General features: G+C 33.1%; 1 protein-coding gene and 2 long non-coding RNA genes across 4 annotated transcripts in view; 1 reads left to right on the top strand and 2 right to left on the bottom strand.

Moving 5' to 3' along the window:
* The window catches only part of LOC100866035 (uncharacterized), a 100,827-nt gene that overhangs the window by 45,299 nt on the left and 27,624 nt on the right, over positions 1-27,904 (bottom strand). The window lies entirely within an intron of this gene.
* On the top strand, positions 6,674-7,809 carry LOC147656906 (uncharacterized). Its single transcript, XR_015293494.1, has 2 exons — positions 6,674-7,218; positions 7,387-7,809. It is a non-coding gene; the product is annotated as an uncharacterized LOC147656906 (long non-coding RNA).
* Positions 23,789-24,460, bottom strand: LOC147656905 (uncharacterized). The gene is made up of 3 exons (XR_015293423.1): positions 24,280-24,460; positions 24,115-24,182; positions 23,789-23,912 (listed from the first exon to the last, which is right to left on the bottom strand). It is a non-coding gene; the product is annotated as an uncharacterized LOC147656905 (long non-coding RNA).

The raw sequence follows: 27,904 nt of genomic DNA, 5'->3' as shown, positions 1-27,904 counted from the left end.
TCAGTCAACGAATAATGGAAGAATCGATGCAATGCCACCCCATTTACGTCGGCGGTTCTGCTTTTTTTTTCTTCTTCTTCTTCTTTTTCGTCCATCTTTCGAAATTGTAAATTCATTTTTTTTTTTTTTTCGAGCAAAATTACACAATACTTTGCATCAAGTTAGATGATGACTCGCTCGTGATCTTTTATACCATTTAATGAACAATCAATCATTGTTCATTAATTATAACTTTTCAAATTTAATACATTTAGAAATTCCTCGTACATTTTCGCAAACCGTTATTTTAATGAGTGAGGAAGAGATGGATGTAATATAATAATAAATATATTATTATTGGGAGGGAATTAACAATAAATGTACGTTATTTTTGACAGTAAATATAGATTCGATATAATTTTCATTCGTGAGAATATAATTCAATGGGATGAACATATATTATTTATACAATTGAAAGATTCGTAATGAAACTTAATTCAATTTTAATCATAAAGTCTATAACAAGTCTGCATAATTTGATTAAATACAATTTTTACAATAATAATATTTCTTGAAGAAAATTTAAATTCATTAATGACAAATTGAATGAAAATACTTTAAAATGTATATATTTTTTGAAATGTGGGATTAACAATATTTTTAAAAATATGGGCATTTTATTATAATTATTAAAGGGTTAAATCAGTATTCTTTCTTTGAATTGAATGACTCTCTTATTCACGATTTCTCTTCATCTGTAAGATAAGATTTTTTTTATCACGAAATGATATAAAGTGATAATCACATTAATCACAAAATAATAATTAAGAGTATATTTTTAATCGGATTACCGATGTTAAATAATCATTCCAACAAATTAAATCAGTATACAAAATATACACGAGATCGCGTACATAATGATACATTATATGATCAATTTCGAGATGGCACGTCAATTTCTCTACTCGTGAAATTTCTCTTCGTTCATCCAAGTGAACGAACACAATTTGACGATGTCATTTGAAAACGCGGGATTTTCAAATTTTAATCGAATCCACGTCTCGTCCACGTATTTTTTATCGATTAATCGACAAAGTCCTTTCCACGAGAGAGGAACATTTCATTGACCGTCATGCTGCGTAAAAACAGCAACGCGAGAAAACCAATTAGCAAACTGACTGGATCGATGCATTGATTATAATACGTTAATACGAGCGCTAGTTTCAAATAACATATAGAAATTTATCCATTAAATAAAATAATTCTAAATAATTTCGTTTTCACCATTTAAACCACTTCGTACGAAGTGGAAAATTTTTACAGGTTTGTAGATAGTATATATATATATATATATATATATATATATATATATATATATATATATTGAATCGAATTGTTGGGAATAAGGGAAACATTTAGAGAGAAACAAAAATGGATTAAAAAAAAAAAAAAAAATATAAATTACGTTCCACCAGTGATCGTATACGGCCAAATGTCTATCCTTTATTCCGCGATATCCGACACGGCACAGTAATGAAAGCTGCGTTTCGTTTCCTATGCAAAGGGACGTATATATACTTTTTAAACGTGCGGTAATAATACCTTACTAGAAGCAATTAAGTGCAAATACAACCGATTGGGATGAACGTGCACACCGGCGGATGCATTCAGGGGCTTAGAACGTGGAGATAGGATGGACATAGGAGGAAGTGGTTCAGGAGTCGAGGGGAGGGGAGAGTGTAAAGAGGAAGGGACCGAGTGGATAGAGCGAGGAAGGCGGATCGGAAATTGCTTCGAGCATGCTCGCTCGCAATAATACCAACGCCTGGCTACGAGTGTGTGTGGTGTGTGTGTACGTCACGGTTCTCTATGTGCGCGCGTGTATATGTGCATGGAAATAAGTATATGGGCACACTAATACCGGAACACAGTAAGAACAAAGCCGACGGCAAATGACAGCAGTAATTTTCGCAAACTGTTGTGGGATGCGCGGTGTGGCATTCAAGGTACCGTACTGTCGTTCGTCGTACTCTTGAAAATGGAGGTCTCTTCTTCTTCCCTCCGCGCATTCATCCTTCCCTCCTCTATCTCTGTCTTTCGTGCCTATGATGTGTATTTGCAAATATCTTTTTTATCGACTGATTCATACCCTTCCCCCCTTTTTCTTTTTTTTTGACACGATAGATGGATAAACCGCCGAAAGTTCGAAAAGTTTTTTACGAAGAATTTATCCATGTTTTAACAAGCTTAATTTAACGTCGAGAAAGTTTGGCTAATAGTATTTAATAATGTCAAAAGTGATTTCAGAAGCTTAAGGAAACTTTCCCGTTCTACTTTAATAAGACCAATCGAGCAAAGTTAATCCGTGTCAGTGAAGATAATTGACGCTTGTGAGAATTTATTATAATTTCGTTGCAATTAAATTTCAACGCATCTGTTAATTATTAATTCCACTTTGTTATACGACTTATTTCTACCATCTTTCTTTAATGTTTTTTTTTTGGGAAGGGGGGGGGGGTAAATTCATGCCTTTCGTTTCGTTCGACCATTTTTTTGCTCCACCATTTTGTTTTCTTTCTCGCCTCGTCGCTTTTTATTCCTTACCTCGTCTCAAGTTCTCTGTCCCTTTCACGCGCTCATTTGTCATAGTGGCGCTACTAAACCACACACGTGTTTACGCACATAATAGCGCGGCGGATACAAAGCTGGATACAGCAAAGCTGGATTCGCACTTCTGAAGAGAATCTGTGGGAAACCGAGCGTCCAATTGACCGACCAACTGTTACAACAACCTTCATTCTCCATAGATCCGGATTCGAGATCAAGGCGCGAAATCTGTGTTATGAACTTTTCATTGGAAAATCCTGAAAATTTTGCGGTCTAACACTTACTTATCCTCTTTCTTTCTTTGTGATTTTTTTATATGAAGCAATGGCTTAAAAAAAGAAAAAAGAGAATAAATGAAACATAGATTGTTTGTGATGGAACGTAAATTTTTCTGGTATATGGAAAAATAAAGAAAATACGGACTAACATTTTTCTATCGATAAATATTTTTTTATAACTATTGCAAAAAAAAAAAAATGTATAGAAGCGAATTTAGCATAATCGCCAATTAATTCTCATTTAATTATTTTCTCAACAATTAATAGTTGGTATTTATACGAAACATTTTCTCTAAAATGTCTAACGAATTATAAAATATTGTAAATTTTTCAGCATAACAATAATTATTTATTTCACAAACGAAATTAATTTCTAATTTCCAAGACACAAATTATACATTTCCGAAAATAGAATAGAATAACGTTGAAATGATCGAACGTAAAATAAACAAACTTCCACTATAACAATCTTAATCACCGTAAAAAAGAAAAAAAAAAAGAAAGAACACCGTTCGTCGTAAATATTACGTTTTCTCTTTTCTGACAAGCCTGATCCATTATTCAATCCACCACCTCTAAACAGCTTATGCAGCAATAACTAAATAATGCCGCGCATTCTTCCGCGTAAGAGCATCGTCGAATCTCGAAAGCTCGGCCGAGGGAACGCTCGTGGCATTAAGTCGTCCGATGTCGATGCCAGACCAGAGCCAACCGAGCCTAGTAGATAATATATATATATATCTTGCCCATGAAGAAGCGCGTACACCTGGATGCATTCGCCACGTAGCCAATCACGTAGCGTTGGTGCAATACGCCATGCCAGGGAAGAATGCCCAATTTTACACGAGGGCAAGATTGACGAGCATATACGTCCTTATACCGGCGAGACGAAATCCGCTTAAAAGTTTCAAAACTTGCCTCGGGCTGCGGCAAGACAGAGGAAACAAACAGAGAACATTTGGAGATAAAACGGGAAGGAAGACGAGAGAGAGAGAGAGAGAAAGGGAACCTTATTTACTTTACGTTATATAGAAAGACAGGTATACACGCAGAACTACGTATCCCTTCCACGATGGTGTACGGCTTCATCCATGCGTTAAATTCCTCCGGGGGATTCTTCCTCTTTCCTTAGCTCTCCTCTTTCTTCTGTTTCCCCCTCTACTGCTCCTAACCCCTAACTCCTGTACTCGTATCCACTTGCAAGAACAGACCACCTCTTCGGGCAAGATGTCTATCTATGTCTCTCTCTCTCTCTCTCTCTCTCTCTCTCTCTCTCTCTCTCTCTCTGTCTTTTTGCTCTTAGCGCAACAACTTTGATAGGGGCAACAGCTTGGGGTATTTCCAATGTATCGTACGTACACATCGTACGTAAGAAGAAGGGAACGAGTGAAACCGGAAAGAGAGTTTTAATTTCTTCGGGGGTTCGTGGTCTTCGGCGATCGTTCGTTTCACTCGTGGAAAACTGTATAAAGGCGGAACACAGCTGTGAAGTGAAAAAGTAAAAGAACGTGGTTACGTGGCAACGTAAATGAAATATCGGCGATCTAATACAACCAATGAATTATTTTTCAGCGATTCGTACAGCGCAGATGGCTCTCGCTCCTTTAAAAGTCCGTTGATATATTAGTTGTAACGATATAAATATATCGTCTATGGCGCGATTAATTTTTGAAACAATGTTAAATCTCTGGAAACGAACGATATTTTTCATCTTGGAAATGAGATGTAAATGTCTTTTTTTTTTTTTTTTTTTTATATAATAAAGAAATCTAAAAGTAAGTATTACCATCTTTTTTTAATCAGTATTATCATCTTTTTTTAAATAGCAGACAGACAGAGAGAGAGAGAGAGATTATAAGACACGATCAAAAAAAAAAAATAACGCAGAAAATATATACGCGGTAGCGAATCGTCAATGAAATACCATTGGATCAAACTCTTCAAAAGAGTGCCTACATCGTATGTGGAATGACAAGTACCTGCCTTCATACGATTGGATATACACATAAAAGGGGATGTCAGATTTGGTTCTTCATAGTCGAGTTTTCTTTTTCCACTTGGTTAATTCATGTAGCATTCGCATACTAAAAAGGTAAAATAGGCTGGGATCGACTGCTACCTATAATGCTTTCGACGGTTCACTGGATTATAATCACCAAAGTGGAACGAATTTTTGTTATGACCAATTATATTCCAGTTCAGTAACAGATTTCATCCACATGAGATAAACTTCAAACGATTGCTTTTACAGTTTCTTTTTTTTTCTCTCTCTTTTTTTCTACTGCTCAAAATCTTCTAAAGATTGCTTTCGAAACATACTTATATATTATAAATACACGCATCATACTTGCCGAATATGTGATATGACATTGTAATGTAATATGATTTTGGAATTAATGGATAGAATATCGGATAGATAAATTTATATACGATACATTATAATTTTTTTTAAGATTATTTCTTTGAAAATGACTTATTCAAGAACAATTTTCACTTTCAACAAAGTATTCAATAATAAAATACTAATGAGAGTAATTTTCGAGACTCTTATATTTCCAATATTCCAATCGTTAACTTTAAAATTATAATTAAGAACAAATAGTTTGCTATCCTTTTTCTTCATACTCTTTCTTTTCTTTCCTTTTTTTTTTTTTTTTTTTTTTACGTACAATCATGAGCGTATCTTCGTGATATCTTCGCAAAGTCAATATCCGATATCAAACTGTGCATCAAATATTATTTGATCTATAATCTCTATTATCCGTTCTGATTTAATTCTCCGCTTTCGACAGACACAAAGTGTTCGGCAAACATGCCTATCCTGCGAATAATCACGTTCGCGCCCATTCTTCTCCCCATCCCAGAATACAAGCCTTCACGCAATTTAATTAAAAACCTGTATTTTTCCGTCAGGATTATACTTGCGCTTTGTTTCCATTCCAAAGACTGTTCCTTTGGCGTAGACTAGGTATTCAGTAGAGGGAAGGGAAAAAGGACCAAGACAAGGCTTTTTTCCGCGAAGACACGTACTGCGTTTTTTTTGTGCTCGTTTCGCCAAAGTTCGAATTAAAAAGCGGAGCGAAAAGAAAGGGGAGAGAGAGAGAGAGAGAGAGAGAAAGTAAGTTGGAGAAAGGTAAGAAAAAAAATAAAAAAAAAAAAAAAAGAAAAGAAAAGGATTCATTTATATTTGCATGAATATGAATCTTTCATGCAATTTTCTTTGGTATGTATAAACAGATGCGCGCAATAATAATAGTTATACTCGTTTTGTTAATGATATTATACGAATAACGGATATAGGATATAAATTAATGATAATTGGATACAAATTACGATAACATATTTTGTTCTTTTTAATAACAAGATAAGCTTAATTAATTAGATCGAAGTAATATTGTGATTTCCCATCATTTACCATTTGTTTTTAATGCAACAATAAAAATTTGAAAATACGAAAAAGAATTATAGAGCAAAGATAAAAAAGAAAAAGAAAATTTGGCCAGAAAATAAAAATGCGTGAAAATAATATTTTTTTTTTCCAGTCACTTTAGAATCATAAAGATTACACTTTAATAATGTTTCTTCATTTTTAAAGAAAATAAAATATGACGGATAAACGTTGAAGTTTATATATAAAACAAAATTTGACTTAAAATATGCTCTCGGTAAATCATTTTTCAAGTCTCCACATCTATAGTAACTAGCTAGGATAGGAGAGATAATCCCGATATAGTTGTATATACTACGACCGTTTATTTGTGCGCTGTCGCTAGGCCACGTCCATGTACGCGCATGCGCTGTGTCGATTCAGTTATACCGCGATTCCATTTACGGTAAAACGCGACTTGTTAGCGCGTGCACGAATGATAATTAGCTAGCCCGTACAGAGCCGGGGCTACGTCGTCTGAATCTCTCGATGCGTTCTTGTAATAAGGGGAACTTGTAAAAAGAAGAAAGAGGAGGAAGAAAGCCCAGCAGGAGAGAAAAAGAAAGAGAGAGAAAAGCTAGGTTATATTCCTTTCCGTGTCGAGGTTATCCCGGTTCATTCTTTTATGTGGAAATCGGAACAGTGTTCGAACAGTTTCAAATTCATTTGTCTCGGGACCAACTTGTTTAACCTTTTTTCGTTGGCATAGTTTTCACCATGATTCTGTCCATCAACAACGTCCGTTTAAAACCTCTATTATTGAGAATCTATGCAAGCGGGAAACGTAGCGTATGCGCCGCAATATGGCCGTTCATATTACCTCTGAAAGTGCTGTTGTATTTTATGAACGCTTGATTTGTAGCCTCTGATGATTATCAAAGCGTGTACGCGATTTTCCATAGAAAATTAATTAAAATCCTCGACATGGTAAGTTACACGCATGGTAGTCGAATAATTAACAGAGATACGGGAAATAAGCTTGTTAACAGACATCGAGACATCGGTTGGCGGATCGTGTTACGTTTTATTTCATATTTTTTTTTCTTTTTTTCTTTTTGTTTCTTTTTTTTTTTTTTTTTTTTTTTTTTTTTTTAGATGGAAAAAAGTGAACATCGTATAATCCGCTGGGAACATGTAGAGGGCTGGACGACGGGCTTGAAATTAATTTGTCTGTTCCCAGTATCAATTTCGAGTATCATAGCCGCGATCCAAGCGGCAATATCAATTGGACTCTTCTCGTTGGACAATACGACAGACGAAGAGAGAAAGAGAGGGTCTTTTAATTAGCCAACGCGGAACACAAGTACTCACCAGCAATAACAGAAAACTAAATGCACACGGATATACAGCATATGTATAGGCTTTTTACGACCTGGCTATGATGGTATATCGGTTGTGTATTTGATATCAGTCTCTTTTCATCTTTCGAAAAAAAACCTCTTTAGGGACATCAAAGGCACCGTTACAATACTTTCGAAGCAGTGATTGTCAAGTAAAAATAAAATATTATCAATGCCACGCGTTTTTTGTTTTCATTATTAAAAGATTCCGTAGAAAACAGATTCTTCGACAGAATTAAAATATAAAAAAATTCACTAACTCCATTCAACGATTAACAATAACGTTTATATATAGAAAATTAAACAAATTTAATGTTAAATCACATTAAAAGGTTAAAAGGAAAAGGTGTGTAAATATCGAGAGAAACGATTTTCGATAAAAATCATATAAAACTTTTTAAAACACGCATAAAAGAATCTTAGCAAAGATAGTGGTGCCATTAGTCGGCCTGTGAACAATAGACCGGGGTATGTAACTGAACAGGTGAATATCGATGAGAATCACGAGAAGTGCGGGTGAGGCTATCCATCTATTGATAGATAAGGATGCCGATAGGAGAATGGATGAGAATGCAATTGAAGAGCGAGAGAAGGTAGGATCTGAAGAAGCGTGAGAGAGCGTGGCGAGGAGTGTGTGAGACTCAAAGAGACAAGTACACAAAGAATTCTTTGAATAAGAGAGAGACCAAAAGAGATTCAGATACATAGACGGCATGCGCAAAAGAGAGAGAGAGAGAGAGAGGACGGAGGATCCCGATTATTCAGCATCGACGAGATTTGCAATCGACATTCTCTTCCTTTCGCCGCTCATTATATTGTGCCGTTCTAACCGTGCGGATCTCTTTCTCTTCGTCCGTGAAGCCGCTTCTTCGAAAAGGAGGGGAAGGCGAGGAGAGAGAAGCACAGCGTGGAACAAACGAGAAGTGGATAGGGAAGGCGCATTGCTGTACCGTGATTGTCACACACCACCACCGCCACTATCTCCTACCAATTAACCGTCCTTCTCCTTCCAAGTCACGAAGCCACTGAAAACAAGAGATGCGCCTCGGGTACAGAAAGAGAGAGAGAGAGAGGTTAGATTGCACGGTCTTGCGGACGCGGGGAAACACGCTGAGACTTGAGGCAAATCCGTGTAATTGATATTAAACAAAGGAAAGAAAGTTACACGGGGGAAAAAGAAGAGAAAGAGAAAGATAAAGAGAAAGAACCTGGGATGAAGGGGAAAAGGAATAATCGTTAAGTTTCGTACAAAACGTCGGTTAAAGTGTTTCTCTATTCTGACGATGTTTCGAAGACGAGGAACGAGTTTTTATATATTCAATCGATAAAATCAGAACGAGACTCTTAAATCGAAATCGCTGGCAAATTAATTTCTCTTCATTAGGAGGGGAAATTCTCTTTTCATTGCGTACCTTCGTCGAATATTCACAGGATATCGATACTTTGATAACACTCTCTCTCTCTCTCTCTCTCTCTCCACTTTATGGGTTCAGAGTTCAATTGCCTTTTTTGTCATTAATTGTCGTTTCACAATGGCGTCCGTTAGAGAGCGCGTTGAAAAGCACTCGAAACGCGTGCTCCAGTAGGGAATCCCTACTTGGCATAAAGTCGTCCTTCGTTTGATCGTTTTACTAGTCGTTTTCGCATCACTCCATAAGCAATTGTTTCGACAAACTTGGGGCGGAGCGTTTTATCTTTGCAACTTGTCTTCCCCGTTGTCGAGTCATACGGCCTTTCATTTAATCCCTTCATGTAAATGCAATAGAGGACTCTCTTTAAGCTTTTTAAGCGTATTTACGCACTTTACATATTTTACCTTTATCCGCAAACGTTTCAAGCATCCTCGAGAAACGCGTTCATATATATATATATATATATATATATATATATATATATATATAAGAAATATATATACACGTATATATACAAACATGTAAACACGAGCACCGGTGTGTATCTTGAAACGGTGTCGAATGTCATGGAAAAATAAACCAGGCTTTTTCTCTCAGGCTCGTGTCGTCGTTGATCCCCAAATCTCTAACGCATACCAATGACATCAAGATCGTACTACGATCGTTAATAAACACTGTCAGCATCAGTAGCTGATTTTTTGTCGGCTTCACTCTACTGCGTATTTTGCACGCTTAAAAAGTTTAAACTTCGCTTTATAACGAGCTTAAGACCGCGCGCGGTTAACGAGGAATGATTTACCACGTTTTCTTTGCCATATGGCAACTACTAATACATAGGAGAATGTATACACAAATTCGCACGCATACACGTTTGGATACGAACGATTCGTGTGCGTGCTCAAGAGAGGCGACTTTATAAATCACTGACGGCTTACAGGCCTAATATAATCGTGCCTAATAAAGTTGGCAGCCACTAAATTTTCTTAACTCGGCCCCCGCTCGATTCGAGGATGTTCAAACTCTAATATAGTTCAAGAATTCGTGACTCGAAAATGTGATAAAAAGTGTAAGTGGAGATTGAAATGTTTGAAAATGTATATGTTTGTTCAATAATAAATTTCTAACAATTGTTTTCACAAATAATAAAAAATTTGTATACACATATATAATTCTTCGACAAACAAAACATCTAGAAATTATTAAGATCCATTTATTTGATTAATCATTCTCCGCTTCGAGATATCTCCTTCTTAAGAAAATATGGCGTTGGATGGATATATGAAATAAATGAAACGATTATTAAAAAGCTGTTGATCAATCATTAATCGTAATTTGTATGACTGTATAGATAAAGAAGCGGAGGGGAGAAAGAAAGAAAGAAAAATTGGGCTCTACGGTCGAGAAATATCCTCATAAATAAATCGTTTTCCAAGCAAGGAATTGCTTTTCGAAGGACAGTTTAGTTAAGGGACCTGAACTCGTGTTTGGCTCGATACTAACCCAGCCGTATTTACATGCAAGATTTACAGTAGATTGCTATCGATTTCTACTACGTATATTCTCTCTATATTAACGTTCGATCGGTTGGTGAACGTCACTAGCAGAAGCGACTAGTTTGACCTTTGGGTCTGGTTCCTTTCCCTCGGCATTACATCTACGAGTAAAACTCTTAGAAACTATGCAATTACGTTTTCTCTCTCTGTTTGATGAGTTTTCTTGCTTCATTCTCTCAATTCGTATTTTAGTTTTTATTTTTTCTCAAAGTTCTCATATTTTTTGATGAAAATTGGTTGCGTATAAAGGAAGATCTTTGTATTCCGGAGATTTCATAGTTTATTATTTTAGGATTCGAATAATTTAATTTTTTCATAATTCATTTATATAAATATAAAAATCTTCTGATTACAGAAGATCAAAGATCTATTTTCTTATATATTTCTTTACATTCTTTCGAATTCACGGAAATCTCGTTATGGATAAATATATATGACACACATGTATATATATTCTGATTATCAGTCATCTATCTATCATGATACAAAATTTAATGAAAAATTAATATACCATCGAAACATGTACATCTACAAATAACCTAAAATATAATGCGTTTTTTTTTATTTTCAAAAAAACGTTATTTCTGATTATAACTTTGTCAACTATTCTTTTTATTTTTTTATTAATTTTTTTCACCAATCACAATTTTCTTTTATGTTTAACAACCAAACATTCGATCATCATTACCTATCACAGAGTTTCCGCATGAGAACATACTGTCCCGAATACGAAAGACCTATCAGCACTAATAACGATACGTGACCATCAAAGCCGCTAGATCCCCTAGCCGAACCATCCAGTTGCAAAAAGGAAATAAAGTAAAAGCGAGCAATTAAAAGCCAACAAGTCAGTCCTCTTGTCCCTCTTTGCTTCGGTCCCAATCCGACGCACCCCTCTCTTGCCTATCCTTTCAAACCTTTGCATCATCATCCAATCAAGATAGCCGCATTTCTGCTGCTAACTGTTTACATGTGTGTGCGCATGCGCGCACAGACACGATGAATCCGATAGGTTGTGCGCTTGTGTATACAATTCATCCGGAATCCTTTCCTTGTTAGGAGTCATTTCAAACATTTGCCATATCACGAAGCATTTCTTGCTGACTAAAAAGACGTTTCTATTCAGAGGCTTAACTCACGTTTCTCTCTTCGTATGCGTGTTAAGAGAATTAATTTCTGATCGGTCTATCTTTGAAATTCGTCCAAATATCTTTATGAACGGTTTCTAATTCTTTGACGCAACGGTTCTCAAGGATATGTTTAAATATGGAGAGAATGGTTATTTAAGCGAACATACCTTAATTGGACTTACTAGAACTGGAATTACTATAATTGTATATAAAGAAAAAAATATTTAAAAAAAGTCGTATTGAACTTTGTAGAATTTTTACATTTCAAACAGGTATTTTAACGAGAATGAAAACATGATATTAGGAAGTAGAAAAAAAGATCAAGATCTTGATATAGATAGAATTCCAATTACTTTTTCTTTCAAATAAAAGATTCTTATAAATTTCTCATAAACCAATAATCATGATATTCTTGCATATTTACGAAAATTCATAATGGATAATATGATTCCGTGATTTCTATACGAAGACAATGTTCGCAAAATACAATTCTCGAAATCTCGATTTAAAATATCGCACAAAAATTCAGATGAGAAGGCAAAACAATATCGAAGATTTTCCTTCCTCGAATATCGACTATGAAAAGAACCGCCATTTAGAAGACTACGTTTATGTGTTTGAAGTTTCTTCTGAAAACAAAACCGACATAACCTCAAAGCAGACAGAGGTTGACTAGAAGGCACATCAATCGAAAATTGAAACGTCATTCTCTTATACCGTCATACCAACGAAGAAGACCAGAAAGCTCGAACTATCCGCCACGAATTAGTGATTCTTTCCTGCCTTGGACGAGCATGTTTTCTCGGTAGACGATCCTTCTTTGTACCGCATGCGTCATCCTTCACCGATTCACCGTGCGTTTTATTTTCTTTTCCTCCTTTTTTTCAGATTATCCCATGAAAAGAGAGAATCTACTGCGCACCAACCGCACTGTTCCCTCTGTTGAATATCAAACGAGGTATACACAGGTGAAAGTACCGAATGAGAGAGAAAGACGCTCGTTACCTTAGTCATCCTAGACGTATTGTTGAACCATCAACGGAGAGAGGAGTAGGTAGAACAATGCCATCATGCGTCACGACGCCTGGACGTCTGCCCGTGAATGCGGCTACGTGGAGAATAATTATCGTTGTTTGCACTTCGTTTTCCTGTCCGTCGTTGGGAACGTTAATATTTTTCGGCCTTAATTGATGCGCCGATAATTGTGCGTGGGTACCGCGGAACGGACGCTCGTTTAGCCGGGAGATTGTGGCTTGACTCATTCCCTTCTATACGTACAGATGGAAAGGGAGATGGCGCTGGATACGTAAACACGCGCGCACACGCGTGCAATGGGGCTGACGTTTGATTCGATGTCAATGAGCGGCACAATCGGCCATAATGTATTCCTTCTGGCGTGATCCTGTCCCTTTTGTTGTACGAACGTAAGACGGATGAATTTCGAATGCGGTTGATGTTTAATCGTATTTACCGTGTTGGTATTTCCCTTTGTCCTGAATCGATCCTTAAATTTAAGAGGAGAAACTTGGCGTTGTAAAGTTGACATTGTATAGATGACTCTTATCGATATATTTTATCGCAATATATTATTATTGTCGTATAATGGCTATTATTTTATATATGTCTTCAAGTTTTTTTTAAATTTGTAAAATCAAATCTTTAAATATTTTTGATCTATGAAAATTTAAATTCACTTTTGTATTTAAATAGAATGGATATATTTATTTTCTCTTTTTTTTTGGAATGAATTCAAATTTTTTTTCATTTTATTGAATGAATAATCATTTTATAAATGATTATAAATGATCGATCGTCTTAATGCGAAAGACTATATCAATAATTTTAAATTTTTTAGCAATATTCGGAAATCAAGAATAGGGAGATATTTCAATTCGATTCGTTGAATTTCTTTCTTTTCAACCGCAAAAGTTTAAGCAAACATCAATTCCTGACTCTTCGAGTTGAAGTTTGATTTCGAATTCCCTTTCCAGAATTTTTCGAAGTCTTTGCGCAGAATCGTTTGTTCGATTGCAGAGAGCAGAATAAAAGTTTGATTTTTCCGAACACGTGAACTCACGCAGTCATTGAGAAGTATAGTATTATCCTTCGAATTCGTAATAAATTGAACGGTCTCTGCATTTCGATCACGCATTTCAAACGAGAATCACACCGTTCCCCCACCATTTCTACCACTAGCTATCCCCACTCTTAAGCAATCTTCTAAGTCGCTACTCTCTCGTGACTCTTTTATTCCTCGTGACAGTTAGTTCGTTTTTATGAAAATTTATTGAAATATCAAATTCGATCGTCGTGATCAAGTACGATCACCATAAATAATTCATAAAATGCAAGCGGGATAATCAATATACTTCGCGAGACACACAGTGTTCAAAAATCCATCTATCTTATTCCATCTGATATACCGATTGTTCTTATTTCTGTCTTATCAGCTTGTTAATTTCGTTAACGATCTTTGATTCAACGAGAAAAAAAATGTTAAAACACTTTATCGAGATGGTGATAAACGACAATGAAGTGCGAAATTTTAAACTTAACCTCGAAAAACAGAATCTCGTGAATAAAAAAGGATAACGCGTGCGCATGCGCGTAATTCGGACTGGTGAACAAATTTCTATTGTGATTTTAACACTCAGTTGCTCGTATATGGCGGCAATAAATTAACGTTGCCAACGTTCAAAGGTGGTAATTAGAACCGTCAAATGTTGATTGGTTTGACGATATACGGCAATCTCTTGTGTGTCGATCCAACAACTAATTTCGATGGAACGTGCGCATCGTGATATATAAACGACCATTTAATAAACTTTAATGAAATTGAATAAAACAAAAAATCGAGACTTAAGTTTTAAATTTATGAAAAAAAAATATATATATATATAAAATAAACTAGATGAATTATCATCAATGATTATAATATAATTCTTAATTAATATAATCGATTAATATATGAACATATTTACAATTTCAAAGTAGAAAAAATATTTAACGAATTATATTATATTAGTTGAATCTAATGAAAAAAACATTATTATTTTATTTTCCAAAAAGGATGTCGCTTATATTAAAATGCATATGTTATAAAAATTAAAGAAAGATTCTACCCTACCTTCAACTTTTTTTTTTCTCTAACCGTTGATGAAAGATGCGGCTACTACTAATGAGCATAGATAATAATTATTTTTACGAAAAAATTACATTCGCTGTTGTTGCTGCGGTTGTTCCCCACGTGGTCGTAAACGTAGCCCCGGGAATGATATACCAACAATAATCGTGGCAACATAAAATTCAGCGGCCATTAATTTGCATAAACGCGCCACTCGTTTTATTCCGTATGCATGGACGCGAGTGTGTGCTTGCGCGTGCAGCACATACGAGGAATATCGTTTGGAATACGATCACAAAGTCTCGAATATTTTATACCTTAGTCTCAACCGAGAGTAAACTTCACGACAGAGATAATTACACGCGTTATTTACAACATTGCTGATGCGAAAATTCGGAGACAGAGAGAGAGAGAGATTAGAGAGAGGAGAGAGAGTAAACGATGTAATAAAGAAACATTCCGATCTCGTGAGGATTCTCCTAAATTTGATATTCATCTCTCGTATTCGATAGGGCCAGAGATTTTCCATCTCACGTCTATTTGAAAGAAAAAAGTGAGCACACACGTCGCTACAATATCGAATCAACAGTTCATTTAAATATAACGAGCTACGTGAACAAACGTGTTTGGTCGCCCGATGAACACGTTATATTCTGGCACGTATATGTATACGTAATTCGAAAATGCAACTGTAGGTACGATACGAATGTGTAAGTTTGGTAGCGACTGTGAATACATCAGAGACACAAATGTATTTACATATTTTAGATGTATCTAAGATGATTAAAACTGCTCGCATCCTATATACGTCATAGGTATTCAGGAGAGAAGAATTTTGAATAGAGAAAAGAAATTTCGATCGGGATTGTCGTATACTGATTCAAGTGCAAATGGATGCTATCATTCAACTTTATGTAAATGTCGTGTTATTTAATGAATAGAAATTTATACACATAAGAGACTTCTTTTATACTTATGAAATGCAAGTATATTAGAAATAAAATATATAAAAATATTTAAAATTATCTATTTCGAAACAGCATTTTATTTTATTAAGAGTATTAATATAAAAATAAATAGTTGACTATTTTATAAGTAGTTAAAAGTTAATTTCTAGATGATACTTTTTAATAAATGATGTTATTAATTTCAAATGATACAATAAATAATTTACATTTAATTACAATAAATACATTTATCATAGATATATCAAATGTAAATTCATTACATTCTCATACAAATTTTTACAACATAAAACATAAAATAAACAAAAACTTGTATGCAATTTAAAAATCAGAAAACATATCAATAGTACTATTTCGTGATCCATTCTCAGTAAAAAAAAAAAAAATAAATTTTTGAAAGATTCTAATCGATCGATAAGAAACTTAAAAAGATGATGAGAGAAAAAAAAGTGATATAAAATATAAAATTTTAATTTTGAATATTTATTAATTTTCGTGATGTCAATAAAAAACTTCCAGTATTTGAAAGTTGTATATACAGATTAGTCTTTTGGAACTACGGCTAAAAAGAGAAAAAAAACGTTTTATCTTTGTATATCTTTTTTGGAAGCCGCACAATTTTACGCGAACTTGCCTCTGTAATAATATTCTCTCATTTCGATGCATCCACGTCGAAACGACAAAAATCATCAGGGCTAAGCCCACATGTTGCTCATGGGTAAAAATACAAGTAACCAATGAAAGGGCCGCGCAGCAGACTCGAAAGGTCAGTCGTGCATACGAGTGGTTCGATGTCTAACGCATTCGTGCGCGTATATACTCCCTTGCCTGTGTGCAAGTTTCGAGCCATGAAGGCACTGACACGGAAGCCCGTACGAATCAGCCACCCTGTTCACGCTGTGTGCAGGCCTTACTATTACAAATTAAATACTTCTTCGAAAAAGGAGCCTACTCAAGTCCGTTATTCCCCCTCTCTCTCTCTTCCTCCCTCTATGTTCCCAAGTTTTATCGGTTTCTATCGTCGCACAAAACCGTAAACTCTACTCGTGTTTCGACTGCCAGAATAACGAATCATTTGTCCTCTAAGAAGGACAAAAATAAAATAAACGGTCAGTGTTATCTCTATCGAGGAAAGAAATGTTTTTATTTTCTATGCCTGTTACGTAGACGCAACTTTTTTTCCACGTGAAAGCCGCGCTTGTGTGGTTGGTATTCACTCAGACGCGATTATTCGACCGTGGATAATCGACTTTTTCGAGGAAACAATAAAAAGAAAAAAAAAAAAAACATTTTCTATGTCTGATGTTTCTTGACATTCTGATGTAACCAATATAAAATAAGCTTCTAGAAACTTGGCTTCTATGATAAATATTATAGTCCAAGAAATTCAAATTGGATAAAAAAGCTACGTTAGATTGGAATCAGTCGATGACTCGATACTAACATTGCATGATCTGTTTTTCATTCGAATTACCGAGGCAAATAATTTACTACCGAATATTGTTACCTAAAATAATAATTTAGAAATAATAATTCTTGAAACATTTTTTAATACCGGAATTTCTCCTAGTGCCAGAATGCATTTAGTACGGAACAATATATTTTTGAAATTAGACATCAGATGATAACCGCAAAAAAGTTAAAGAACATTTTAATTACATCTATATAAGCAAAATAATTGATTGTTCTACTCGATGAGAAGAACAGGAATTGATCTTAGCTTTATAATTAGAAAACACGAATGAAAATTGAATTTAATGTTCAAACTACGAAGAATTAATTCATGAAATTTGTGCTAATGTTTTTGAATGTTCCAATGACTATATTTATATTGATCTTTGCAAATTAAAATTATACTAAGTTAACAATTTTTAATATTAAATGTCATTTTATAATTTTCCAAATTATTATAATAATGTTAATTATTTTCTTGTTTTGTTTTAATCTTAATATTATTAATTTATAAATAAATCAGAATAGAAAAAATAAAATTTTTTTTTCTATTTCTTTAAAAAGATTTTAAGCGTCTGGCACTAGAAGAACTCTTTTTATTATTTTAAACGAAATTTATAAAAAAACAATATTTAAAAAAAAGGAAAACAATAACTTCAAATTGCAATAAAAAAAAAAAAGAAAAGAAAAAAAACAGAATTTTCATCAAATCGTAATAACGAAATGGCGGTGCCCTCAACCTCTGATATCATTACGCGAATGATGGTGCCTGGTTAATGGGGAGAAAATGGAACAACAGGTGTGTTGCTGGCGGGTCAACACCACTACGGAACAGGATGACAAGTAAGCACAAGAGAAAAGTTTTCAGGTGAAGATATCTTCGCGCACACACGGTCCAAACGCCATTACCCGCTTTATCGTAAATTTCCACGTTTCATTTGAGCGTGAACCGAAAGCGCATCGCCAATGGTCGAATAGCCGGCCATGTTTCTTTTTCTCTTTCGCTTTCCGCAGTGCGTCGAAATGACCTATTTTTACGGTGACGCGCGATATGTTAACGCTGTCTCGTTCAAGGATAATAATAATAATAAAAAAAAAAAAGCACATCGTCGCTTATTTTCCAGGTTACAGACAACTCGAGTGTTATAATCGGTTTCTCGATGAATTTCGTCCGATTATCGCACAATTGAGTTCATTTGTTCGTCCCTGGATAAAACCAACGAAACTGGCGGGATAGAGTTACGCGACAATACGATTTCATTATGGAAATATGAAATGAGAAACTTTTTAAAAGTTTTCCTTTGGCATACGCACTGGGAAATGAAAAAAAAAAAAAAAAAAAGAGAGAAAGAGAAAAAAGGAAAGAAGGAAATCGTCGAGAAGTTCGTAACGACATTTTACGTTCATAAATCATTCATGGATAGGGTATAAAAAAGAGAGAAAGAAAAAAAACAGAAAAGAAAGTTCGTTGAACTTATTCATTTGCAGATTTACTGAATAAATAACATATTAAAACTATATCTATATCGAGATATCTTTTTGTTGATTCTAATTATGTAATTAATTAAAATATTAATAAGTTTTAAAAAAGATATAAATATATATATATATATATTTATTGACAAGTAGGATTGATGAAGAATTGATAAGAGCGCCATTTTTGAAACAGTTTAAAATTTGATATTCTATATATGTATAAAAAAATAGAACAGAAAAGAAAAATAAGAATATCCATTAATCACAATAGTTAATATTTTGATTAAAAAGATTTTTAAAGTTTGAAATTTGATTAGAAAAATAGTATATGTATATCGTATGTATGCATGTAGTCAATGCATCTATACAAACTTTGGCCAATGAAATACTAGAAGGCACATGTTATTGAGTTGGATCGAGCACGGTGACGTACACAGTGTATGTTATGAAACGAGAGGATTAAATAACGTTTACTAGTTCAGAAATGGATTTAATAAAAAAAAATAACTCGATCATTCGTTCCATCGAGAAATTTTTTAACACTTTTATTTTATTTTAGATTTATAAAAGGCAAGACGGGTCAAAACAAATCGGACAAAAAATTATGATACATCGAAATAAACTAATAATAAAATAAAATGAAACACTAGAGAACAATCAACGAAAGAAAAAAAATTATATATATATATATAGTATAGCTAACCTGTACATGTATAAATTAATTATTGATCATAAAATAAAAAATACATATAATTAATTGGACTAATGAATATTTAGAAAATCAAGATTGGCATAAAAAAAGAATTTTTAGAAAGCATTCTTTTTTTAACGAAATTAATTTGCGCTTAAGCTAAATTTGATATATATAATTATTTTCTATAGATCAGAATTGGAACACGCTTAAAAAAATAAATCGGTTTACTATATGAACATTCCCATTCTATCATTTCTCTTCCTATTAAGCTAATAAATATTCAATATATTTTATAAAAAATTATAAAAATTTTTCACTTAAAAGACACGAATTCTAAAAAGGATGCAATCTAATAAGATGTAATTCAAAATGGTAGGATACTTTTCTCTCCATAACAGTGACAATGGTCGAAATTTTTAATTACGACCATTTAAAATTCAAATTCCTCTGCAATTTATTAATCTCCCTCTAACTTTAATCTGTCGCTGGTCGAAAACTTTAAAACGATTCCGTTTGTATAGTTTCAAAATTCACTTGTTTTTAATGGACGAGAAAATGGTACTGGTATTGTTCTGTCCAACATATTCTTACAATTGCAGTCATTTTCGCTAATTATTTCCTGTGCACTGTAAATTAAAACATTCGACTATCATAAAGGAGAAAAAAAAAGTTCATCATTTGTGGAGAACACAATTGGAAAAATCGTTACATGAATTCTCGAATCTATTCAAATATACACTAAGCCCATCGCTCTCTGTTGGTCGACACCTCTTTCATTTGACTCTGAATAAAATCTGTTTCCACCAGAATTCGAGAATTTTTTTTTCCTAACTTTTCCAGGGATATTGTTCTGCGTGTGATCAATATAAAGCTGAACATTCATGGAACGTGCCCAGTCCGCGATTCATTTGAAAAAAAAAAAAAAAAAAAAAAAAGAGAACAAAATTGATGGAAGAAAGAGAAGGAGAAGGAAAGAGAAAAAAAAAAGGACAAAAAAGAAGACATATACACTGAATCAGTCTAGCGCATCATTTGTAGAACGAAATCGATGGTTAAGTGCAGTTAGGCATTCGCAGACGTTTCCACTTGTGATCGAACAATAAGTTCGTGCTTCCGAAGAAAAGTCGAATACAGCAATTCGAACGGACGCTACACTTACGAGACTCCAATTACTCGCAACTTACCTCTGGAAGAAAGGAAAGAAAAAAACAAGTTTCCGCTTCCATAACTTCTGATCGTATGGCGTGTGCTTTTATGGAATTTTACAGGCTCTTCTTGACGCCTTCTTTAAGTCTTTACATTTAAAATTATTTTTCATTACTATTATTTATCATTTATTAAAAAGTTTAAAAGATTTAAAAAAAATAATATACATATAGTAATAATTCAATAGTCATTGTTGTTCCTTTTCGTTTAAAATATTCTAAATACATTAAATTGATATATTTTTATAACAATAATGACACACTACGCAAACAATCTATTATTTATTAATCTAGACGTTTCATTTTTTGATAATATACAAAAAGTACGTTAAATTAAACACTTTCGACACTTTCACGCTATTCTCAAAGATTAAGAAGCAAAAGAAACCTTGAAATTTATGAGTTTGCCCTAAACATATTTTTCCCCTCCCTGTCATTATATGCCACAGGAAAGATAACTTTTTGTACAATACATGTAAGTTCATGTAAGTGTGCGCGTGCGCCTTAGTGCGTCACGCGTGCCATTACCGTGTTCCAGTCTGGTCTAAATGTACCACGACAAAATTAGTTCTGAAAACGACGTTACCGACACGAGAATTGGGGCGGGGACGAGATGGCGTGTCGCGTGTATTTATACACGAGTATTTGCCGACCAGTTTGTGGCACGCAAATTTTCGAGACAAGCACAAAGGAGGCATTGTAAACGGTTGTTAATTTCATGTGCACTTGATGCGCGCGCACGTGCCCATGCCTCAATTCATCTCCCGCTTTATTTCAATCATAGTGACGGCCATTGTTCTTTGAAAATTTCTAGCAGAACAACCGATCTATCAAGACGCGTGGTAACAACAAGAAAACAGAATTTAATGATAAATTTAATCAATTATCCTTCTCACGTATACGTCACTCATGTTTACATTGTCTTTACGTGTTGCTTTTATTGTTCAGCGTAAGTATAAACGCAGTCTATTGATGAGATTAGGATTCTATTATTACACTTACGTCAATACGAAATATCCAGACGATAACCTCTTTACCAAGTATAATCCGTCAATGCCTATTCATTATTATAAATTGTTTTGATTTCAAAATCTGTATTATGAACTTACGATTGATTCAAAATAAGCTAAATAAATAAATCGTGTATGATTATTGGCAAATGCAAACTCTGGATATTATTTATCCTGTTACTATATATATATATTTTATCATGTTATTTCATTTACTGTTTGCTTATCTCATGTCCTTGTTTAACTTTCTGAAACCATATGTTTATTTTACAAATGAAATTAACTATATATCGTTATATTTATTTTTTAGATACATATATATATTCTTGGAATATGCTTCTTCAATTGTAAAAAAAAACAAAATTATCATATGATGCTATTCTATGACAAATTTATCAATGATCAAAATTCTTTCTTTTCACAATTTTTTCCACGATACAAAACCTTTATCACAGCCTGTGATTATAGAATATATACTTTGCAATTTGTAGAGAGAATTCACTTCTTGTACGATCATCATTCCAACTGTTTGTATATCATTTCATCCTTACCCTACCATACATAGTGAGAATTCGTATTCTCACAGTATCTTAATCGTTTCTATCTACAATCTATAGTTGAGCTATCCTGTATCTGTTATAACTAGTTTCCAACAATATCGCTTCGGTGTTCGAAATTTCGAAATGGTAAAACGGTTATTTCACGAAATCACTATACTATATTCTGCTATTCGAAACAAGATACGGTCAACTTTTCAGATATGGTAATGATACAGTCTGAAAAACGGCCATTTGGAAATGGAATAAAATTAGTTTCAAAATTAGTCAGGGATTAACGACGCACTAATACTGTTCCCTTCCAGTTGCGCGGAATTATGATAATGAATGTATTCCCGATCTACGGTTTGCAACTTTTTCGTGATCCAAGGAAGAGGGTAAAGAAGAAAGAAGAAGGAGAAAGAAGTCAGGACGTATAATTACCAGCGTCCAAGCAATTTCCAATATTTCCTCGCTCTCTCTCTCTCCCTAACCGCGTTTTGCTTCCCTGGTAGAGAAACCAAGAGCCTCGGGGGCAGATTCCTTGAAATTGATTCTCCGCTTCTCGAACCTACCATCTGTTGGCGGCATCCCCAAACGAAATAATCGAGGAGATTAAGGGCTTGTGAAGACACGGCAGAGAGGTCGCGGCTGGCCCTCTCTCATCCCTTTTTCTCAATAAAATCTCGGCACGTTTCTACGCCGAGATATTGTGTATCGCTTGAAACAGGACACGTAGCGTTCTGCGGTCGAGAATTCGATCTTGCGTGAACGCAAGTAAATTGGTGGATGATTATTTCCAAAAATCGCCACAGGTTTGCGATTAATCTCCATTGGTTTTGTCGATGAAAATATTCCGTTCAGAAATATATTATTTTGGAAATTTATCTATAGTTCAGAAATTTTTATTTGAATAAAAATTTGTGTAGATCATAATGAACGGAACAGTTTTTTGATCAATAAGAAATCTCTGTGAAATCAGTTTCAAAAGTTTCGATATTTTTTCAAGTTTTGAATCGACGATTTTGTTCGAGGAAATTTCTTTTTTACGATACAATACTAAATTTTTACTTTATTTCATGTTTGAAAAAATGGATTGAAATTTTGGTAATTATTTTGAAATTTTTAATATTTTGCTAGAAAAAAACATTTAACCTATTATATTCTAAATAATTACAATATTTCATTAAATATAAAGAATTTGTTTATTGAAAAAATAATTTCTTTTATTTTCAAATTTTGAAATTATGTTATATTTTTCTACATTTCATTATATTTACACTATTATATTCTATACACAAATATTTATTAAAATCATAATTTTTGAATTTTGAAATTTCCTTGTAAAATAGTTTATGAAAATTTTTATCGTTGTATAATAATATCTAATAATATCTTATCATTTTTTTCATATCCTTAAAATGTTTAGATGAATCTTTTTGTTTTTTTTTATATATTATAAGTTAAAACTTTAATATCAAGTTTATTATCTTAATCAATTCTTGAAGCAAGCTTCGAGAATACCGAATGAAATAAACTGCATAACGAAATTCGACAATTCGAGCTTTATCGATTATTTCGAGTATATATCGATAAATTTGCAGAAACACTTGTGCGGCCAACTATCTGAATTTAGCTGCAAACTGTGCACGTAAAGAGGGCACTACTGTACTGTAGTAAAATTGAACAACTGCTCGAAAATCGGGATCCAAGCCAGGCAGCAACTATGAAATAATGCAAAGAAGAAATTTAATCTCGATATGGCACCAAGTTCGTCATACATTTTGTCGAACATGGAAAAGAATAATCATTGAAATAAAAGGAAGTTAAAATAAACATATAACGTGTCAAGGGAAATGTTCTACAAAATGGTGGGAATAATGATGAGCACATTTAAATTGTTTCAATCAGTTTATGATTATATACCATGTAAGACATGTCGGGAAACAATCGAATATCAACGTTCTTCCTATTTTATTTAGACTTATCGATTTCTAAAACAAACGAGCCAAAAATATGATATCAAATATTCATAGAAAATATATAACTTATTTTCCTTATTAGATTTAAATTATTAGATTAAAAACGTACAAGTTATATTATGTATATGACACTATTATAAATGGCATCTCTATATCTGTCAATCAGTATTCATTTATCATTAGCCATCGTGTGTGAAGAGAGGAAAACGAGAGAAAAATTATGACGTAGATGTATATTATAAAATTTTGCCTATATTTGTCTATGTTATTTTAAAAATTGTAGATACAAACGACGCATTGATGCCACGTTCGATTACGTGAAATCTGAAAAATATACGTGACATATTGGCAAATTGAATTCGAAGAGAATCAATTTTAAATTCATAATGACCGATTCTCGAAGTGGATACTATCCATTCATTTATATTTCTCTTTATAATGCGTGCATTTCGGGCTATATCGATTACGCGTGGAATATTAATTGCTTAAATGTATTTATGATTTATAAGTATATATTATAAGTATATTTGTTTTGAATACTCTTCAATAAAAAGCACGATAAAGAAATAAATTGGAATGTATTGGAATATTGTATCCGTAAAAGTGAAATAATTAGGAAAATGTGTTTTTAATGTTGTCATTATGAAAAAATTGTTTGAGATATTGTTTTAAGATTATTATTATATTATATTAATAGTAAAAATATTAGAAATAATCGTGTTTTGTAGAATTTATTATTTCTTGATAAATTTATTTAATAAAATAACTTTATATTCAAATTCTTTTTTGTATTTCTTTGTATTTTACGAAACTTTTTGTATTTATATTATATTATAATGATTCGATTATGAATATTTTTCGAAATTTCAACGTCATTTTCAATTTTTTAATTTTTTAATCATTTTTATTTTCATAACTTATGGATGATATTAAAACAAATAGTAATTTGTATATTAAAATTATTGTTGAACAAATTTCGAGCAAATTTTACCAATTAACACATTCAATTCTAAATGACACTTCATACTGTGTAAATGCATAGTATCATATTAAGTCAATAATCGAACAAATATTACAAAAAATTATTATTTCTCGCTGGATATTTCGCAACCAGTTATTGGAAACAGAAAATTATTTATATTGCATATAATCCACCGTATGCGACTCGTTTTCAATGTCCTATAACATCACGATAACAATTATCATTATTAATGTTATTACACTTGCGTGCAATTAACATTAACAACATGCGTCGAATTATAAACGAAACACAGTGAATATTCTATACAATTATGCTAACGAAAGTTAGCACATATTGTTCAAATCTGCACAAAAGATTAAAGGATAATAAATTTATCACTGATTTATCAGTCTAATAAAATTAAAAAGTGATTTTTAATGATAAATAATATCAATAGCATAAAACCTGTTTTTAATTGTACTATATTTTTAACAAAATCTATTTATTTCTATTTAATTTAATGAATCGTCAAATATTTATTCTCATAATAATAAGATGTATAATATAATTTAAAAGAAAATGAATCTATAAAAAATTACTAATTATTATACTTATAATAAACAACATTTTTTCATAAGATAGACTTAGTTTCGACGATTCAATTCAATTTTAAATTCACTTTATTTTTCCTTTGAATTTCAAATTACTAATTTTATGATTATTGATAATATATTATAATTCAAAAGATTAATTCTTACATTACAAATTAAAATCAAATTGAAATTTGAATTCTAACCAGATTCTTCAAAATATTATAGATATTAAAAGTTGATAAAATCCCGAATTATACATTTCAACGTGAAGTTGCTACATGAAGTATTTGCACACTATAATATTAATGCATCAGCTACTTACATGTTAAACTATATTATATATCATATTATTTATTATTTTCGAACAATTATAATAATTTTATACGATGAACTTTATATAATGAACATGATAAATATGATAAAAAGAAATTTTATTGAATAACAATATACGTGCAAATACATTTCGTAGTCAACATCTTCCCGATATAACCTCAAAATTCTAAAAATTAAAGTTTCACGAAAGTTCGGAACTAGCTTCTTCGCCCTCTAGTGACGTGTTTTAAAATACTCCCTGGACGACGTTCAGAGCGGGTTCGCATACGTGAATCATTACATGGCTAAAATACCACGTTCAATGAACAGGCGAGGCGCGCACGTGCGGGACAGGCACACGACACGCCTGGTCGTCTCCATTCAAGTCGGCCGGGAGTTAAAACTGTTTTACCAGAAGTGGCGGCACGTGATTACGTCCCGGGCTATTCTTGGCACTGGAGAGGCTAGGCTCGGATGCACGCTCTCCATCTCCTTCTATCCACTTCGCGAGAAGTAAGTACGGAAACGCGTAACTGGAACACGTTTCAACTTCGACGGAGAAACGATGTACACATCACAAGAATAACAGGCGCGAAACGAAAGTGGTGGGGGAAAGGGAACGCGGAACGACGAAAGGAACAGAGGAACGGATGGAATGAAGTGGGTAAATGACTTCAGCTAAATCAGAAAATTTATCATGAATACGCGACGAGCGAAACTGTGCCATGGACGTTTCTCTTCTTCCGCATTTGCTTGGCTAAGATTAAAATTCTTCTCACGTTCGCGTCGTTAACGGCGAGTGTTTTTTGATGCGCGAAAGGCCATCAATGTGAACAGGGCTTTTTTTTTTCCTTTTCTCGTCCTAAGAGAACGAACTGCAATTATCGATCGTTCCATACGATTCGTTTGTGCTTGAGTGGACAAAAAAGTTGGGACAAAGCAATTATTATATTTATGTAATATGTAATTATGAAAAATGTCGTGACTCAAGGCAGAAGATATATATATATACACATTGTATATGTTGATACGTTGAGATTAAGAAATTCAATATTACTTACTTACTTACTTAAAAATAAGTAAAAAAGCTAACTTATTATTAAATCTACGTGTGCTAGCCACATCAGATAGTCAATTTTTATATCTATCAAATGAATAAGATTATTAGTATAGAATAAGAGACGATAACATTACGAATGTATGTATTGTAATGATGAAATAAGAACAAGTCGATAATGTTTTATAAATATAATTTCTTGTTGATCAATATTTTGCAACGTACTATTTATATTTATTTCACTTGATTTCCTTGACTTCTTTAAGTTAGGAAAGTAGAATATTTCTCAAATGCAAAAACGTTGTCCGTTTACAGTCCGCTGAACAAATCTTTTTCCATTACGCAAAAAATATTATAGACTAGGAATCCACGAAATGAGAATTATAAAGTGTAACGAGGCCTCGTGCATATCTTCGTAATGCACTGGTAATACGTAAGAAATTCATAGATTCCATTATTGTAAGAATTAATCAAGAAAATATTAAATCTACAGAAGCGAACTTACGAAAAATATTATAGCACAAAAATATCATATGTACGTATATTATATGTGTGTATGCAGATTGTTCCATTATTCGTGATACAATAATGGAGGATGATTCTTTACGAAAGAATTTTTAAAACTTCGTTTCCAAGTAAATCAAGTTTAAACATTTTTCAAATTTCACTAAAAATTCGCTAATTCTTGATTGAAATTGTCGATTATTCCTACATGTAAAAATAAGCAAAGAATGTAGAATAAAATTTTACTTTCTTGAAAAAGTCAAGATTGAACGAACATGTACAATCGAGAAATTTTTTTTCGAGAATT

The sequence above is a fragment of the Apis florea genome, unplaced genomic scaffold (genome assembly GCF_048593485.1).
Source record: "Apis florea isolate Af1SG1 unplaced genomic scaffold, ASM4859348v1 contig_3493_pilon, whole genome shotgun sequence".
In the NCBI taxonomy this organism is placed as follows: domain Eukaryota; kingdom Metazoa; phylum Arthropoda; class Insecta; order Hymenoptera; family Apidae; genus Apis; species Apis florea.
This window is presented reverse-complemented; position numbering and strand designations above follow the sequence as displayed.